The sequence below is a fragment of the Artemia franciscana genome, chromosome 10 (genome assembly GCF_032884065.1).
Source record: "Artemia franciscana chromosome 10, ASM3288406v1, whole genome shotgun sequence".
NCBI classification, from domain to species: domain Eukaryota; kingdom Metazoa; phylum Arthropoda; class Branchiopoda; order Anostraca; family Artemiidae; genus Artemia; species Artemia franciscana.
This window is the reverse complement of record NC_088872.1, coordinates 39,952,735-39,970,105: the sequence shown is the minus strand read 5'-3', so window position 1 is coordinate 39,970,105 and position 17,371 is coordinate 39,952,735. Positions and strand designations below refer to the sequence as shown.

Sequence of the window (17,371 nt, the reverse complement as noted above, 5' to 3'; positions counted from 1 at the left end):
AATTCGATTAGCATTTGCAACCACCATCAACAAAGCTCAAGGGCAATCACTAGAAAAATGCAGTATAGATCTTAATACAGATTGCTTTACAAATGTACAATTGTATGTTGCATCTTTGAGGGTCGGTAAACCTGACAATCTATTTATACGAACAGACAATGGGACAGCGAAACTGTTGTATATTCACAAGTTTTACGTAGTTAATTTGTATTGTATCTATCTATCTATCTATCTATATAAAAACGAGTTGTGTGTATGCATGTTTGTTTGTTTGTAAAAAGAGCGTTTGCATATGACGTCATTATTAGTACATACGGCTTTGTATATGGACAGACAATGGGAAAGCCAAGAATGTTGTATATTCGCAATTTTTACGTAGTTTGAAACACATATATAAATCTATCTATATTCACAGGTGGGACACAGGGACACAACTACAATGGCGCGTAACTAATATGGCGCGTAACGACTTACGCGCGCTGGGGGGCTTGGAGGGCGCGAAGCGCCCCACCAACTAGGTGTTGGGGTGGCGCGAAGCGCCACCCCAACAGCTAGTACTGTATAAAATGATACTAATTTCTGAAAGCTCCTCAGTTCAGAATTTAATTTTAGTGTCATTTTTATGTTTATTTTCAATCTTGTAATAAGTACAAAAAGAAAAAATTTTGAATATAATTTGCTTTCAGTAAAGTGACAATGATGCATTAGGTTTTAGACTTTTACAGGGAGAGAAGGATGCAAAATCCAAGCTCTTGATTACAATGATTTTTGTTTGTTTTAAGCATGATTTGCATATTCAATTTAAGTTTCGCTCATTTTACAATTTATTTATTCCTTTATATTAGCACATATTGTATGTTTGTTTGCTAGGATTGTTTATTTAATTTATGTTTGTTTTGGGTTTCATTTATTCTTTAATAGTAATTCCTGGTCATTTGAGTCTGAAGTCTTTATTTCTTCTGATCTGAAGTTTAATATGGCCTTTAATTTTCTTTAAAAACCTTTTTTTTGGAAAGTATGAGGTTTTACACATGTTAACCCGAAGTTTTGTATGTATCTGGTCCTTGGACTGTTTTAAACAAATGGATATCTCAAAATTTTGATTAAATTTGTGGGGGGAGGGGTAAATACCCTCTGTCCACTTTGGACTCTTAAAAGGAGGATTCCAGTCAAAAGTTTATACAACCACCTCTTCCATAAAACCTTATATGCCCCCAGGGCACATGTTATAACCATTAGTTTTCCCAATTTCTAGAGGGGGTACTTTGATCCTGAGCTTTTTGTTATCTGATTGTTGGACTATTGCAAAGAAAATGACTATTTAAAATTGATCAGATGCACTTAAGGAAAAGAGAGTGCCTTGGGGGTATATGCTCTCTGATCACTTTTGACTCTTAAAATAGAACAGGAGCTTTCAATTTCCAATCAAACGACCTAGCTCTGAAGTTTATGCAACCACCCCTAATATAAAAACCTTATATGCCCAATGGGGCATAACTTAAAACATTCCTATATAAGGGTTTTGGACAGGTGGTTCTAGTAGTGTACTTTGTTGTTTATTTTTTATCTGATTCTAGTTTTAGGAATTATGGACTATTTCATTTTTTACTATGGGGCCTAATTGTCTCTCACTAGGTTGCTAGCTACTACTGCAACCTGGATTGTTCTTTAATATAAAAAATTACAAACAGGAAAAAGCCTATGGTTTTTCTTTTTCTTATTTGCAATAGTAATAGACAAAATTCTCAAAATAAGGCAGTCCAATATGTGTCATGGTTTGTTCTTTACTAGGTTTCAGCCATCTCTACAGTCATGCTACCAATGAAACTTGCATAGTCCCTATTTATTATTAATAATTACTATGGGTGTGAGTTTGTTCATTGTTGTAACTTTCCTTACAACATCCTCCTATCCCATTTGGAGATGAATGCTTTCTTTTTGGCTCTATGTGGTTTACCAACGAGAAGAATATTCAGCTATCTGTTCTCCTTCATCAGGCAATAAAATACTATGCACCAGAGTTCATTCTTTACTATAATGTATGAATAAATTTAATATCATGACATATATGTAACTTATATGTTAAAGTCCCTGATAATACAGTGGTAAGTATCCCTGCCTGTAATGCAGGAGATGGGGGTTCAGTTCCCTGTATAATATATTTCACTATATTGAATTCAAAGTGATATCTTTTAAATTTAGGGTTTAAAAAAGTAACTCAGTTTAGCTACGTCCTAGCTAAAATAATGAAGAAAATACGAATGAACCACAGGAAATCAGGTAGCAAAATCAGTCAGAAATGGTACTGCACCATAGAGAAGCCGCTTTTCAAAGTTATCTTTGTTATAATATTTATATTAAATATTTCAGCTAGTATAGGCTAGAGTTTGTTTTTTTATTATAATTCAATCTGACAGTATTTTAGAAGTTATGGTCTATTGCATTTCTTATTATGGGACATGATTGTCTCTTACCAGGTTGCAAGCTACTGCTGCAACCTGGATCTCTATACCAATGATCCAAATGGCACTTTAGAAATCCCTATTTAAATACCAGTCTTTTATGCAACTAGTGACTGCTGACCCAGAGATCGAATCATGCTGCAGCAATGCACTGCAGGGCCGACGTAGGGACCTTAGTAGTCAAGAAGCGTCGTTAATCCTATACAATACAGTAGTGACTGCTGCAACCCAGATTAAACACAGGAAAAAGTCTACAGCTTTTTCTTATTTCGAATAGTAAAAGACAAACCTCAAGGAGTTGGGCAGCTAACTAATTATAGTATATGCAATGGTTTGATCTTTGAATGATTGTCATTTCATATAATTATTATTTACTATGGGCAACAATTGGTTCTTTAATATAATTATGTATTACTATGGGCCAGAGTTTGTTCCTTATTATAATAACTTATTTTTCATTAAATATCCAATGGTACAATGGTAAGCATACCCACCTGTCATGCAGGTGACAATCTGATGAATCCAATGATTCTTGATAGAAAAGTAAAGTTTTTTGTACAAAATCGATTGCATTTCAATTCTTTTTATAAATTACCTTTTATAGCATGCATTATGTGGCAATTTCCTTTAAAATGAGGCATTAAACAGCTCTATATGATGTTCCAGTGCCAAACTATCTGTGAAAAAGAAAAAAAAAGGAAGAAATATGCCTTCAATGCAGAATATTGTGGTTGCGGCCACTTTTCTTGATTTTCAAGGCAATATATATTCCTTGTTGTTCAAGCCAAGGAACGGCATATTTCATATAAGGGTTTTGGACAAGGCAGTTCTATTAGTGTACTTCTTGTTTTGATTTGACTCTATTTTTATAAGTTATGGGTTGTCATACTTTTTAGTTGATCTACCATTCACTGTAAGTAAATTGACAGCTGATTCTGATGACCAGGCTGGTATCAACTCTTTGGCGGAACGTTTTTTTGGGTTACAAAATATTTTTTTAGATATTGAAAGCATTATTAATAATTCAGTTGGAAGTAGAAATCAGAAGAGTAATGATTCTAAGTCAGCTAATAAAATTATGTGTGTATTGTAATTAAATGGTAATTAGGTAATTATAATTTAAATGGTAATTGTAATTAAGGGACAGTTAGTTTCCTATATAGGGGTATTGGACAAGGTGGTTCTAATAGTGTACTTCTTCTTTTTCTGACTCTATTCTTGGGAATTATTACCTTAAATTGCAGCTTGGAGCAATATAAGGGTTTTTCCTTGTAGAAACTCCAGAGTTGATAATACATGACACATAGTTGAATACATACACTTGACTAGTGGTTTGATGTTGCTGATTCCAATTCGAGTGCTTCCCAGTTATACTTCCATTCTTGTTTTGACCATTCGTTGTCAATATGGTTCTTAAAGCTGTCTGTGGTTTGGGCAGCAATGGTATCTGGCAGTAATTTGTTCCAGAGGTTGGCAACACGGTTGGTAAGAAATTGGGCGCGTTGCCACTTTGAGGAGAAATGCCTGGATAACTTCAAGTTATGTCCCCTTGTACGAGAATCCTGAGACGCCAGAGGAAGAAGACCAGGAACTGCCTTTGTATTAATAAGTTTATGAACCAGAATGGCATCACCCCATCTTCTTCTATAAACCAGAGTTGGGAGTTTCAGCTTGCAGAACCTTGTAGGGTAAGGGAGCTCATGCAGTCCACTCTCCATCTTGGAAGACTTGGAAAGCAAATCTAGATCATAGTGGAAAGTGTTTCAATGTCTAGTAGATTATAGCACTAAATTCAAACTATTTATGCTCAAGATTTTAATAAAAACCAATGTAAGGCACACAATAGTAGCAAAGCCAGTGTTGTAGTTGGGGGAAGGGCAGGCAAGGGGGCCAGTTGCCCCCCTGCCCCAACAATTTCGAGAAAAAATTACTATATGGCCGATGCCCCTTGACTTTCCAGATGTGGACCACTCTTGCCTCTTCAATAAAAAGCTAGAGCTATACCCCTGAGAAAAGGTAATCACCACATCAGCAGTTAAGTCAACATAAATCCTTATCATAAAAATGTCACCTACACATTGGATTGTATCACAATGAATTTGTTGAAATTTTCTTAATAAGTAGGCTATATACTTGAATATTTTGGCCATACACAAAACTGAATATTTTAAATGCATTTATGGTGAACAACAGAGGCTAATCATAGAGAAATATGAACAGACTTTTTTAGGGCACAATTTAGGCCCTAAGTGTAGTCCTGAAAGTTGATGTGTATGTAACTCAGCCTTACTCAACTCAACCCCATTCTACCCAAGCCAAACTATGCTTAACTTCCAATTAATTCAATACTCATTCAAATTAACCCTGTAAAACAAGTTTTTGGAAAAACATATTTTAGCTCTTGTTTGCAGAAATCAATGGCTGGCCTTAGAATAAGATTAATTTAAAGAACTTATTCCACAAAAAAATTTCAGAGAAAAGCAAAGAGCTCTGCTAAAGCAAAAATGAGCAAAAGTAAAGTCAAATAATCTTTGAAGTATGAAACTACCACAAATCACCATCAATAGATAAATGAAACACAAAACAAACAGAAATTACACTAAATAGCCAAGTCAAACTAAAAACAAGCGAAAAAAACCCATACTTCTCAAGACAAGAGTAGTATGTACTTTACTGAAAGCAGCATACCTTTTAAAAGTTTTTATAGTATAGGACTAGGAGACCAGCCATACAAAAGGAAACATGCTAAAAAAACAATTCCTACTTCATAATATGGAGAATAATCCTAGTTAACAAATTCTGCAGGGGGGGGGGGACCATTATCATCACTTCTTCCACTGTTGTACATTTTTTTTTACAAATTTCTGAAAAAATAAACATGGATTAAGCTGTATTCTTTTGTTTTCAAATATTCTATATATCTAATTAAACACCATCAGGAAAGTGTCATCTAATTATTTGTCAAAAAAAACATGTAAATAGACAAACAGTCATAAATTAGGTTAGATGGTGTTTGGGCATTTGTTTATAAATGCTTTTCAAGTCTTAGAGAATACAAAAAAAAAATTAGAAATGTGATAGAAAACTAGAAATACATGGAAAGAAGTGAAGGTAAAGGTTCTTCCCCTGCAAAATATGCTAACTATGATTATTCTGTACCTATGAAGTAAGAATTACTTCCTTATGTATGGCTGGTCTCCTAGGGTTACACCATTTTCCCTTTTGTGCCTTTAATAAATATTTTTTTTTTACTTTAAGGAGGAAATATCAGTTGTCAACAATCCATGGTCAGTTGTTCTTTTTTTTTAAATAAAGCACAAATTATGTTCTAGTCTTGAGCAGGTGTGGGGCTGTCAACCCTGCTCATATTAATTTTTGCTTGTTTTGAGTTTGACTTAGTTATTTATTATAATGTCTATTCATTTAAGGTTTCCTTTGGTAAATGTCTAGTTTCATCACAAGCTTTCTAAAGTGCATATGTTACTCCATATAGCAAGATTCTGATGATTGCATATTGTTTCTTTGTCATTATTAGAGAAGTGCATCCATTTCTTAGCTTTCTAAAATCCCCCTCCAACAAGACTAAAAATGCACAACTTGGGCTGGCTTACAGGTAAAATTGAAATCAAAGCATATTAGTCTATGAGCCCTTTGGGCAGCAGGGCGAGGCTTGTAGTCTATATTTATTCAACAAAGAGTGATAAAAAAAAGAAACCTTAAACAAGATTTATTAAATAAATATAGAATACAGACCTTGCCCCACTGCCCACAGGGCTCATGGACTAAAATGCTTTGCTCTATAGGTGATGTTAACTAAGCAAGCCCATTTACACATTTTTAGTTTGCCCCATAGAGGAGGAGGGTCAACCAGAAATAGATGTGTTCCTAGAATTAGCATTTCTAAGCACTATGGTATGGAATATTTTTATATTTAGTACGTTATTTGGTAAAATTCTAGTTTAGTGACTTCTTCCTATCTCAGCAAAAATTTGCTTTGCAGTTTGATTTGAATGGGGTTGATTTAAAAAAGCTAGGGCTCGGAACCTGAATAACCATTATTTCTGGAAAAAGACCTATAACAGTTGACAAAATCCGCAAGTTACTTGCCCTTTTTGTTTTAGCTTCAATAACCTACAGTACAATCTAAATTAGGAACAGGTCAAATTATAGGAATCTAAACTTTTCTAGCTAAACAAGACTTTGGGAGTCTGCTATGAAACAATTATAGATGGCACATTTGTGCTCCAAATTCTAAGCACAAGAACGAATAAACTTCCAACTAGGATTGTCAACCGAACATATTTTGCGTCCAAAGGAAATTTTCTTATGTGCTAGGACAAATTGGCATAATAAATAAGAAACATATTTTAAAAATTTGGGATATAAAAAGGCTATTGGAAGTTTTGACATAACACAAAAAACAAAATATTCCCTACAGGGTATATGTTTTTGTAAAAAAAAGTGTCACTTTTTACCAAAGTAGTACTAAAACTATTTATCTAGTACTAAACCTACTTAAACAATCGCTTTGTGCTTATTTTTCGCATTTTATACTGTATTTCTCAGAGTTGCTTGCTCTTTCCCGAAAACAAATATCAGCAAATACTCTTGAAATTCATTTAAGGGATGGTCGTGTAAACTTTAGAGGGGACTCATCTCATTTGAAATTGAAAGCTGTAGTTATTTTTTAAGTGTCTAAAGTGACAGGATGGAAACTAGCCCCCTCCCCTCTCCGGAGCCCTTTTTTCCCATCAAATCTGATCGAAATTGCGAGATGGCCATTTTTATCAAAATAGTACGAAGAACGAATAACAATTCAATAACAAATTCAGCAGACATAATTTTTTTTAATAGTTGAAACATAAAACGACCAGAAATTCTAGGCATTTCAATAGCTCTGCTAAATTAAAGGGCAATGTGGGCACATTGTATTATTTATTCAAGTTTCGTGTTTTTTCTGACCAAGCCACTTCGTATAGAAGGAGTTGTCGTAGAAACTTCGAACGTAGCTCATTCAACTGGAAAATCATGGTTTTAGTGCTCTTTTTACGAGCCAAAGTGATTGGAGGACAACTCAGCTTATCTGGCATTTTGGAGCGTCACCTCATTCCTTGATTGTGCCTTATGACATGTGCAAGACATTCTCTGATTGAAAAAAAAAAACTATAAAAGGAAATGAAAATGCTGACCCTCTTAGCCATACTTGTTAAAGGAATTTATGCTGGAAGATGAGCTTTAGGCCCACACAGGTAGTAGTTTTTCACTATTTATATCTTTTCTTGGAATTTTTTGCTTTCACACTAAGTCAATCTCTATGGATGCATTAATTAAATTCTTTTCGTGTTCATTATATATGATCTACGCTTTCGTACATACATTACCCCTTTTTGGAACGTTTAGGCCCTTGGGCCCTTTTTAATATAATTTCTCTTTTCATTTTGTGCTTAGATTTAGGTATAGTGTAATCATAACTATGAATCTAAATTCACGTTTTCAAGGCAATCATTTCGCAAATTAAAATAACTTGGCTCTTTTATTACGACTCTGTGTGCGACATCACGCAGGCTTGCGTCAATTTTGGGAATTTGATACTTTAGATTGGTCAGTGTCACACTGGGTCACACCCGAAGGCAACCTTTGTTTTTATGTGCAAATATTTTTTGTCGTTTTAGACTTCGAAAGTTAGTGTTCAGAGTTTAAATGAAGACCTATAGAGTGCTGGAATCGACATTGGTAATTCAAAGTGAGTTATTTTGGTAAAAATGTATTAGATTATTTTCCCCGAATCCTGGCGGGCTTAAGAAAAGAGTACTGAGAATGATCATCATTGTAGTAACGATCGCAAAACACGTCTTCCTCCAAGGATATATTTGTTAGTGGTGACACAAGGTCGTGGCAAATAGGGCCAAAAAGGGCGGCCCTTACTCCCCCCTCAGGTAATACACTTGTCATACACCCGCGATTTTAAAGTCAATGCGGAAGAGTTTTTAAAACCCTTGTGGCCGCTCATTTACGGTACTACATTCTTGTGGAAGGCCATTAGTGGCGTTGGTAACACTCAGCCACATACACCGCCACTGCAAGAAATAATAGGGACTCGAATGGTTTTTCAGTTTTAAAGTTTGCGAGCTAAAGGTTAGGAAAGTAATGAAGGTTTTCTTCAGGGGAAGAGGCATAAATTAGAAAAATTGTAACAAATTGGAAATAAAAAATTTCAAAAAAAGGAAATCAAAAGGGTAGTATATAGGGAGACAAAAGACACAAGGCAATGTGAATAAAGTTGTGAGATTTTGAAAGAACTTGGGAACAAAGACCTCCCCCCTAAGTGGGTCTAATTTAGGACTCCTGGTATTTCCAATATGTCTTGGGCCCTTTGCTTTACTTTTTGATGTAACAGATTTTAGAATCGTAAAAGTCCTTGGCTGAAAATTCCCCTGTCTAAGGCTTTGGAAGAATGACTGGCTCACAAAGCTGATTCTGATTGATAAATACTTTTTCTAAAATAAACAATTTATTTTTTGATTGTTCTGTCATCTTTCTAGAAAGTATTATAAGAAAGGTTAAAAGCTTCAACCCACGGGAATGTTTTGTTTCAAATAATCAATAAATGAATTTCATTAAAATGGCGAGAACATTATACATATATAGAATCTTTATTGTATATACGTTTTATTTAACGTTCCGCTCTTTTTAAGAAAGTTTATTGAGAGGCCTTGTGAGACAAAACATTTTCATAGGTTGGGGTCGTTTTTGCCAATTTCTTTAGAAAAATCTATAATTATCTTTACCTAAGTATTTTTAAGGCTAAATTCAACAACTTATAGAAAGCCTATTGTTCTTCAAAGATTTATTTACAAATCCCTGTATATAAATGGGCGATTCTGCATAACTTCAGGCCTCTTTGCCGAAAGTTCCTCGGATCGTACCATATTTTGAGTTATGTTTCTTTTTTTTTCGACCGATCTGATAAACAAAAAATGACGCCATGATATAACACAATGAGCACATGGAGGAGGGTGTGTGTGAAAAATTGTTCTGAGGTGGCTAGTTATCCCCAATCATTTTTAACTCTTAAAAGCGGTACAAAAATAGGCAATTTTCCATTTAAATATCACAAAATATCTTTTCAGACATTTTACGATCATTGGTTCGACAACATCTCCACTGTTGACAAAACAATATGGATTTGGAAGTGAAATTTTCATCAATATTTTTTCCTGATTGGGAGTTTGTCCCCTCCCCAGAATTCCTGTTTTATTTAAATATTCTGATAGTATTGATCCTTGTTTGGTGACTTTGAACTGAAATTTACACATTTAAAACAATGAAGATATTCTATGAAATTGTAATTAGAAAAAAATTGGTCCATTTTCAGGCAAGACAAGTTTGTTTGACCCAATAGCTTATGGATAGAAGTTTAAGCTTTTAAGGAAATATTGTTGGTCATTTATAGGGTATATCAATGTTAAGTAGAAAAAATGATTTGGCCTTAACTTCAAAATAATATTTGAAGTCACCATGCCCTCCTTGGAAGTATTAACTCAATCCCCCCAATCTTTCCAACGATATTACAAATGCACTATTTTAATAGTCAGGATGAACAAAATGTCTTTTGATTTGCCCAACTGCTTCACCCAGAGCCGTTTCTAGGGTTGGTGGTGCCCTTAGAGAAATAAAAAACAGTGATCCCCTCCCGACTAAAAAAATAAGCAAAAATAGCCAAATCAAAGCGAAAAATTTGATTAAAACTGGCATATCTCCAGCCGTAGTGCCCTATCCTTAGCTGTGGCACCAGGGGCAAATAACCCCGTTGCCCCCTCCCCCTTGAATGGCTCTGGCTTTACCCCATATAGACTCAGAGTTCCTCTATAGATAATAGTGTCAAATATTTAGATAAATTAGAGAAACATATTTGCTGGTTCTACATCACACTGCCTGAACACTGAGTATGATGTCCCTTTGCATCCTCTTTTCGACAACTTTTAAGTTTTAGCTCAATCACTACAAGTTGTTTTCCCAAGACGCTGAAGACAGACCGTTGTGATAGCCAGGATACATAGCTTCCTTCAACTTACCTCTGCCCCTCTCTCCAAGTCAAAACTCGAGGTCTACTTGGCTCTCCATCGATACCTGAAAGCTTCAACTCAATTCCCAAAGCCATTCCTGAGATAAAGGAGATATAATATTTTGATTTCCTTTGTGCACTTGGGTTGTTTGACCTAAACTACTGCTTGACAGGGAATAGATTCTAGTCAAACAGGGGCTCACAGTGCCAAACATTTTAACAGGCTGGATGCCGAAAACATTTCAGCCTTTCCATCTAAACTTTCTTCTTTTCAAGGTTTGGCAGCCACTATCACTCCCCCTGGCACTATCTGAAAGTTTTAATTTGATCTGCTCCAAAAATATTGTAGATGCACTGTTTTGATCACCTGTCAACATAGACTCTTTGATTTGCCTCACTCATCAACCGCGAATAGACTTTAGGTTAAAAAAGCGTTTAGTAGGATTAGAGACATGCATTAACATTGTTTGTCACCCCCTCCAACACAAAATTTGAAGACTCTTCCTCCTCCCACACACACTACATTTTTTTGAAAACCGGGGTACGTATAGCGTCTTTCAACTTACATCACTCGACTACCGTAAACATGTTGCAGTCCCAAAGGGGCTTAAATGGCCAAAATTTTAAGCGTACAGAGACGTTTAGATTAATCGAAGAAAAACACATTTACCCACCCCCCTTTAAAAAGTTGGAGTTACCGAACTCCTTCCCGTTCCATCTCTAGCAATAGCTGGAAGTCTCAAATGTATCCCCAGCCACTCCCAATATATTGCTTGCACGCCGTTTTTAAAACATTGCAGCATTTAGTCCCTTGATTTACTATACTGTTTAATCGTGCTTGAAGCAAGCATAGGCTAATCTCATATGAACTAATCTATGTTTTGTCGGATCGTATAGAAAATTGCTTTGCCCCTTCTCCGCAAATAAAATCTGAATTTTTCTTGCACCACACTTGCCTTTCATTTGGCCAACAGCACCTGAAAGTTTCAACTTCGCCTTCCTAACTATTTAAGCGATATTGCAGCCAAAGGCTAGGGCAACCAAGAGTAGCATTTGAAGTGTAACGAGCAATAAATCATGTAAACGTGTTCAGGAGCTTGAAGATGCTTTGAAGATCTTACCTCTTTTTGACGTTATATATGGCTTGCATCAAAGATTATGGGTTACTTATAAGAATGGAATCTGATGATAGTGTCGACAAAAAAAAACATCCGAGCCATCTAGCGTTTGGCGGCACATGGCATCTTTTCAAGCTCTGCAATCATTTTTTGATCAGGAATTGAAACCAGACACTTATTCTTACCCTATCTTTACCAATTACAGTAATTAAATTAATTGCTCTTATAATTACATTAGAAAAAAAGCGTCGAGTGTTGTCAAGCTAGATAGCGCTTATAGTTTTGCTTTGTCGACACTTGTGCCAGTTCCCACTCTTCTAAGTTATCCATACTTTTTGGCTCGGATTGTGGGTTTTTGAAATTAGGTTTCTGTAATTTTGTCTGTAAACGAAGAGAAGATCCTGAACAAAGCATTCTCACAGCCACCAACATGTCCAAATAAGACGAGAGAATAAGATGATTGGGCTTTTTATGTACGTCTATTTTTGGATAATTAGAACGAAATGAAGATATGAAAAGAAAACGGGTATGACATTTCAAAAAGACAGTAAAAATTATATTATACCTGATTTAAAGTCCGAATTATTGCACACAGAAAGCTATTTGGAAATACATTTTGAGCAACAATTGCAAATGAAATGAAAGAAATACATATTTTGACATATTTTTATTTGTACTAACGCCATCAGTATAAATAGAGGAAAATGTCAGTTGTTTAATTTAATTTCGAACAGCCTCTACTGACACTGGAACAATATGATCTTCCATGAAGCGAAGGTGGGAACTTTTTAGAAAGTGGTCGAGAATAATGTGACTGTACAGCAAAATAGGTTTTGCATAACATTTAAAAATGATAATCATACCAATCTGAACTAGATGTTGAGTCACTATTTAATAGATTATAATTTTCCAACTTCTCAGAATTAGCCAATTTGGACCTCTCCTTTTTAGATGCTGGAAGCTCCGTATCCTTATACCAAATGGGATTGAGGTGCTTTACATATGAATGAATGAACTTTATTACCCGTAAAGTATAAAAAACACAAAGTACGGAGTATTATAAATAAATAAACAAAAACAAATACGATAAACAGCGAAGAAATACAAAATTCAAACTAACAAAAGACAATATGGATTAATCAACCAGTATCAATATGGAAAAAAGGCTGCAGAGGGTCATAAACGTGAATAAAGTTGACAGTCTTTTTACATAAATCATCACTGGAAGACCGAATCCGAGAAGGCACATCTACTAAACCAAATCGAGCAATTATTTTTTTGTTTCGGTGCCATCTAGGAAGCCGGAGGAGGAATTTGCAATATCTGAAATAAGCCGTACGTAGAGTATGTCGATCTTTCTTACGAAACAGATGAGCCATGCCTGATAAAAACAAAAGCACAGGGGCGCAATAAGCGTTATAAATCATGCACAAACCGTTGCGGTTGTAACGGCTTTTGTTTGGGGATATTTTTCCGTAAGCGACGCGTAGGTTTTTCACGGCTTGATTCACTAGGGATGAACAGGTAGCGGAAAGTGTTGGGCCGAAACACAGACCAAGCCAACTAACTAAAGAAGAACATGGTAGAACTGCAGTCCCAGTAATGAATGGAGCGACCGCATAAGGGCTATTAAAACAAATAAACTCGCATTTAGACGCATTAACTGACAGTCCAATCTTAGATAGTTCATTGGTTAATATAGTAAAATTAGAAAGCAATCCACGGCGAGTCCGGGCAACAAGAAGAACGTCATCTGCATATGCAATAGAAGACAAACCAGTATTACCGTAAAAAACAGAACTTCTAAGGGGACGCAGGCACGATGCAAGCACGCATTTAAATATACTAGGAGACAATACGGCACCTTGCCGAACTCACTTATTAATTTTTACCGGGTCAGATATTTGGCCATTCCAGGTAACTTGAATTTTAGACTTTGAATACCAAGAAGACAATAAACTTAGTACGGAAGGATTAACACCTGAAGACGCAAGGGAAAGTAGAGCCTGAGAGTGCACAATATTGTCGAAAGCTGCAGAAATATCAACAGTAAGACAGTATAAAGACATTTTAGCTTTTACGGCATCTTTCATGAGTCGGCTTAAAACATGATGTGCATGGGAGCAACCGAAACTTTTCCGAAAACCAAATTGAAAAGGCGTAAAATCACAATTCGACTCAATTTCTGGTAGTAACAAATGTTCAAGCAACTTACTTAAGAAACACGATACTGTAATGGGACGATAATTCATACATAACGTGGGGTCCTTGCCTCGCTTTTGAATAGACGTTACACGGCCACAAAGGAAACTATCAGGAACAAGCGACTGTGCTAAGCAAGACTGGAAAAATATTTGTAAATGGTTAAGTAGAGCAGGACAATCATAAGCAAAAAATCGGTAAGAAAGGCCGTCACCATCAAGGCTATTTGAACGCTTAACTTTTCTTAAAGCCCGGCGAATTTCAGATATTGCTACAGGCTGGACATGAGCCTGCAGGAGACGGTATGGTAAAAGCGGTTTAAGCAAATTATAATAAAAAGTCTGAAGAAAATTATTAAATACACTGAACACACGCTTATAATGATCAACAAAATTAGCTAGCTGGAGACAAGATAGGGTAGATGGGGAACATTTCTCACTATTAATAACCTTATTCCAGGAGGCCTTATCGGTGGGGCCTGGCCATGCATTCAAGCGTGCCCTCTTCAAACTGGCCTTATATTCAAGTTTACACTTTTGTTTCACAGAGAAAACAGCTCCGGAAGATGGTCGGTCACAGGATATCCACATACGTAGCCAAAATTTGGCTTTTTGCTTAGCACGTTTTACTTCTGGATAAACGTTCCAATTAGGCTTTCTTGTACCAATCCTAACTTTATCCACAGGCACTGCAGCTTTGGAAGCTGATTTAAGGCAATTTTGCCTTATTTTTAAAATTCTTTAAATAAGGATCTACAGTACATACGGATTTTCTTGTTCTTTATAGTGTTTAAGTCATATTAACCTGTCAACATTTACAAGCATCCAGCCCTCGCTATAATGACCATTCATCTTTCATCAAACCTACACCCTCATACAGTTTCTTTTGTACCTTACTCAATTCTTTACGCTCACCCACATATGATCAACAGTCTCATCCACATCTCCACAGATGGGGAAACAAAAGGGAGCATCCTACCCTTGCCTCCTTTTTAAAAATTTTCTTCTTGCCCCAAGTGGTAAACTATATACCCTTAATTCAATAATTTATTTTAACTGCTCCTTTTTTAAATTCCCTTAGAAAAATACACTATGTTTCTTTTTCCACCACGTAGAGTCAGACAGAATCAAAGAAGCTTCTTTCATACTGCAAAAACTTTACCTCTTGATCACGTAAAATAGTTTCTAACATATTTACCTCCTAATTATCTGCACTCACTCAATTATTCCATATCTCCCCCACTCGCCAGCCTTGTAAGACCTTCGGTACCTGGTATGACCATGAGCTTGGAGATTCATCTCTAAGAGCTTTTAAACAAGCTGATATAAGTAGCAACACTCCTTCTATTTTCAAAATACGTTCTGAGTACCTCATCATGGTTGTAGCAATAGTTACAACCTAGTAAAAAGTCAACCTGAACCCAATGTAACAAAAGTTTTAAAACACGTTAAAAATGTTTATTGAGAAAAACTGCCAATTGCAGCTGACCAAGCAATGGTTGCTATGATTTCGATTAATCTTAATAGAAAAATGAATTTGAAAAAGGGTATTAAACCCCTCCATAATGTTGTCAGATTGAAATGTAAGATATATCCAGGGCTGCAACCTGGTGAGGGAAAAATAATTAGATTTTATTGATTTTCTGGTTGATTTAGTGATTTCCTTCAATGATCTAGTGATTTATGTGCTGATTTAGTTATTTTTTGTTTAGGCAATATGAAAAATCACTAGAAATAGTGATTCTCACTACGAGTGGCAACCGTGGGTATACGACTGAAATTACCATTGCGGAAAACCAAGTTCGGGAAAATTGGTGTCCCCCCCTCTCTCATCTTGAACAAAAAAAATCCTTTTTTTTTACCATTTCTGGAGTAGAAAGACCGAGAAGCAAAATTTATTAATGTCATGGCTGGTAAAAGACTATTGAGATTCTAAGAATATAGGGTAATATCACGAGCCAGTTTATTTGAAACAGTTTTCAAATGTTTGGATAAACTGCAAATCAGTACTTCTCATTCGCTTTAAGTTTAAACTTTTCTGTTTACAATTATAGGAAAGCTCTGATTTAAAATTTAAGTATGCTCACTATCCTACAAATTCTTAGCAAAAAAACATATGCTATGGTTATCATCAGTGACGAGGGGTAGACATCTTTTGCTAGTGGGTGTATCTATTACTGGCTTCTAATGCATCCAAGAATACAAAAATACGGTTCCTTGTCCGTTACGCAGAGGGAAGCGCAAGTAAGAATAGGACGTTAGAAGGCGATCATCTTAAAACATGAGGCGTTAGAAATTTATAAAAATTAGTTTACATTTTTCCTCATGTCCCGACCGGATTTAGCTTCGACGGGGGAATTTTGACCGGCTAAAACTGGAGCAAGTGAATCTGGAGCATTCTGGATTCAGTGAGTCTCTTTTAGTCGGGTTATCTTTAATCGCAGGTACGGATGTTTTAAATTATCTCGGAATACCTTTTGGTGCGTCTATGAAGAATACCCTACTCTTATTATTCAAGCTATCAAGGAAAAACTTCATAAGACGTATGAAACACTTGCCAAAATAAAAGGGCAGTTTGATAAGAATTGCCTAGGAAGACTACAATGCAATTTTTGCGGCCCATATATTTTTTTTATTATGCGGGTTTGGAAGTTGTTTGCCAAGACGGAGCACTTTTTAATCAGTATTGCCACAAATAGCACGGAAGTGCTATTTTATCACTATTTTATTATGTATAGCACGTGCTCAGGGTTGCTAAAAGAGTGCTAAATGGCACGAAATAGCAATTAGCTATTTTAGCACTATTTTAGCACTTTTACAGTCATCTTTTTATTATAGCACCAAAAATCGCTGTGTACTACGAAAATTGGGCAATTGTAGCACTTTAGGAACTGACTGTGGTGGCTAACCTACTTATAATTCGTAAAATATTCTTCATACATTTTAACTTTTTTCTGGGCCTTCCCTTATGGATCAAGAATGGTTATTTTACTAAGAAATACAGAACCTTTGATATTAATATGAAAATGGACAAGCTTTCTTTAAGATTCCAAAAGCGTAGAGAACATATCATTGATTTTTCTCTGAATTGCATCCGTGTTTAAATTGTATTGGTATTCATTTGAAGTCTCTCATTTTTTTTTCTTTATTTCCTATTGTGTAGTTTTTTGTTTTTTTTATTGACATGTAAACTCATTTTTCGTTGTTGTTTTTACTTCTTATGATGTATTTTTGTTATGTTTTTTTTGTGTATTTTTTTTCCTTTATTACTCATCTATTAGCATTTTTGTTTTTTTTTAAGAAGGTAAAAGTAAAAATTGTTATTACTATTATATTATACTAATGGGAAACTTAAATTTAATGACCAATTTTGAAATGAATAGTACTTGCGAAAATCTTGCTGAATCATAACCAAACACGGATCTACAGCCTTAATTTGGGAGGGGCGGCAATGCCAAAAGGATAAATTGGAACATCACCCCCATCCTTACAATTTTGTTTAAAATGCTTGAATTAAGGCCGGGT

General features: G+C 35.5%; 1 protein-coding gene across 1 annotated transcript in view; it reads right to left on the bottom strand.

Moving 5' to 3' along the window:
* Positions 1-6,656, bottom strand: part of LOC136032184 (phosphatidylinositol-3-phosphatase SAC1-like) — a 59,409-nt gene extending 52,753 nt beyond the window's left edge. Inside the window, exon 1 of the mRNA XM_065712381.1 lies at positions 6,570-6,656. The gene's annotated coding sequence lies outside the window, so the exon portion shown is untranslated. The remainder of the gene's footprint in view (positions 1-6,569) is intronic.
* Between the last annotated feature and the right edge of the window lie 10,715 nt (positions 6,657-17,371).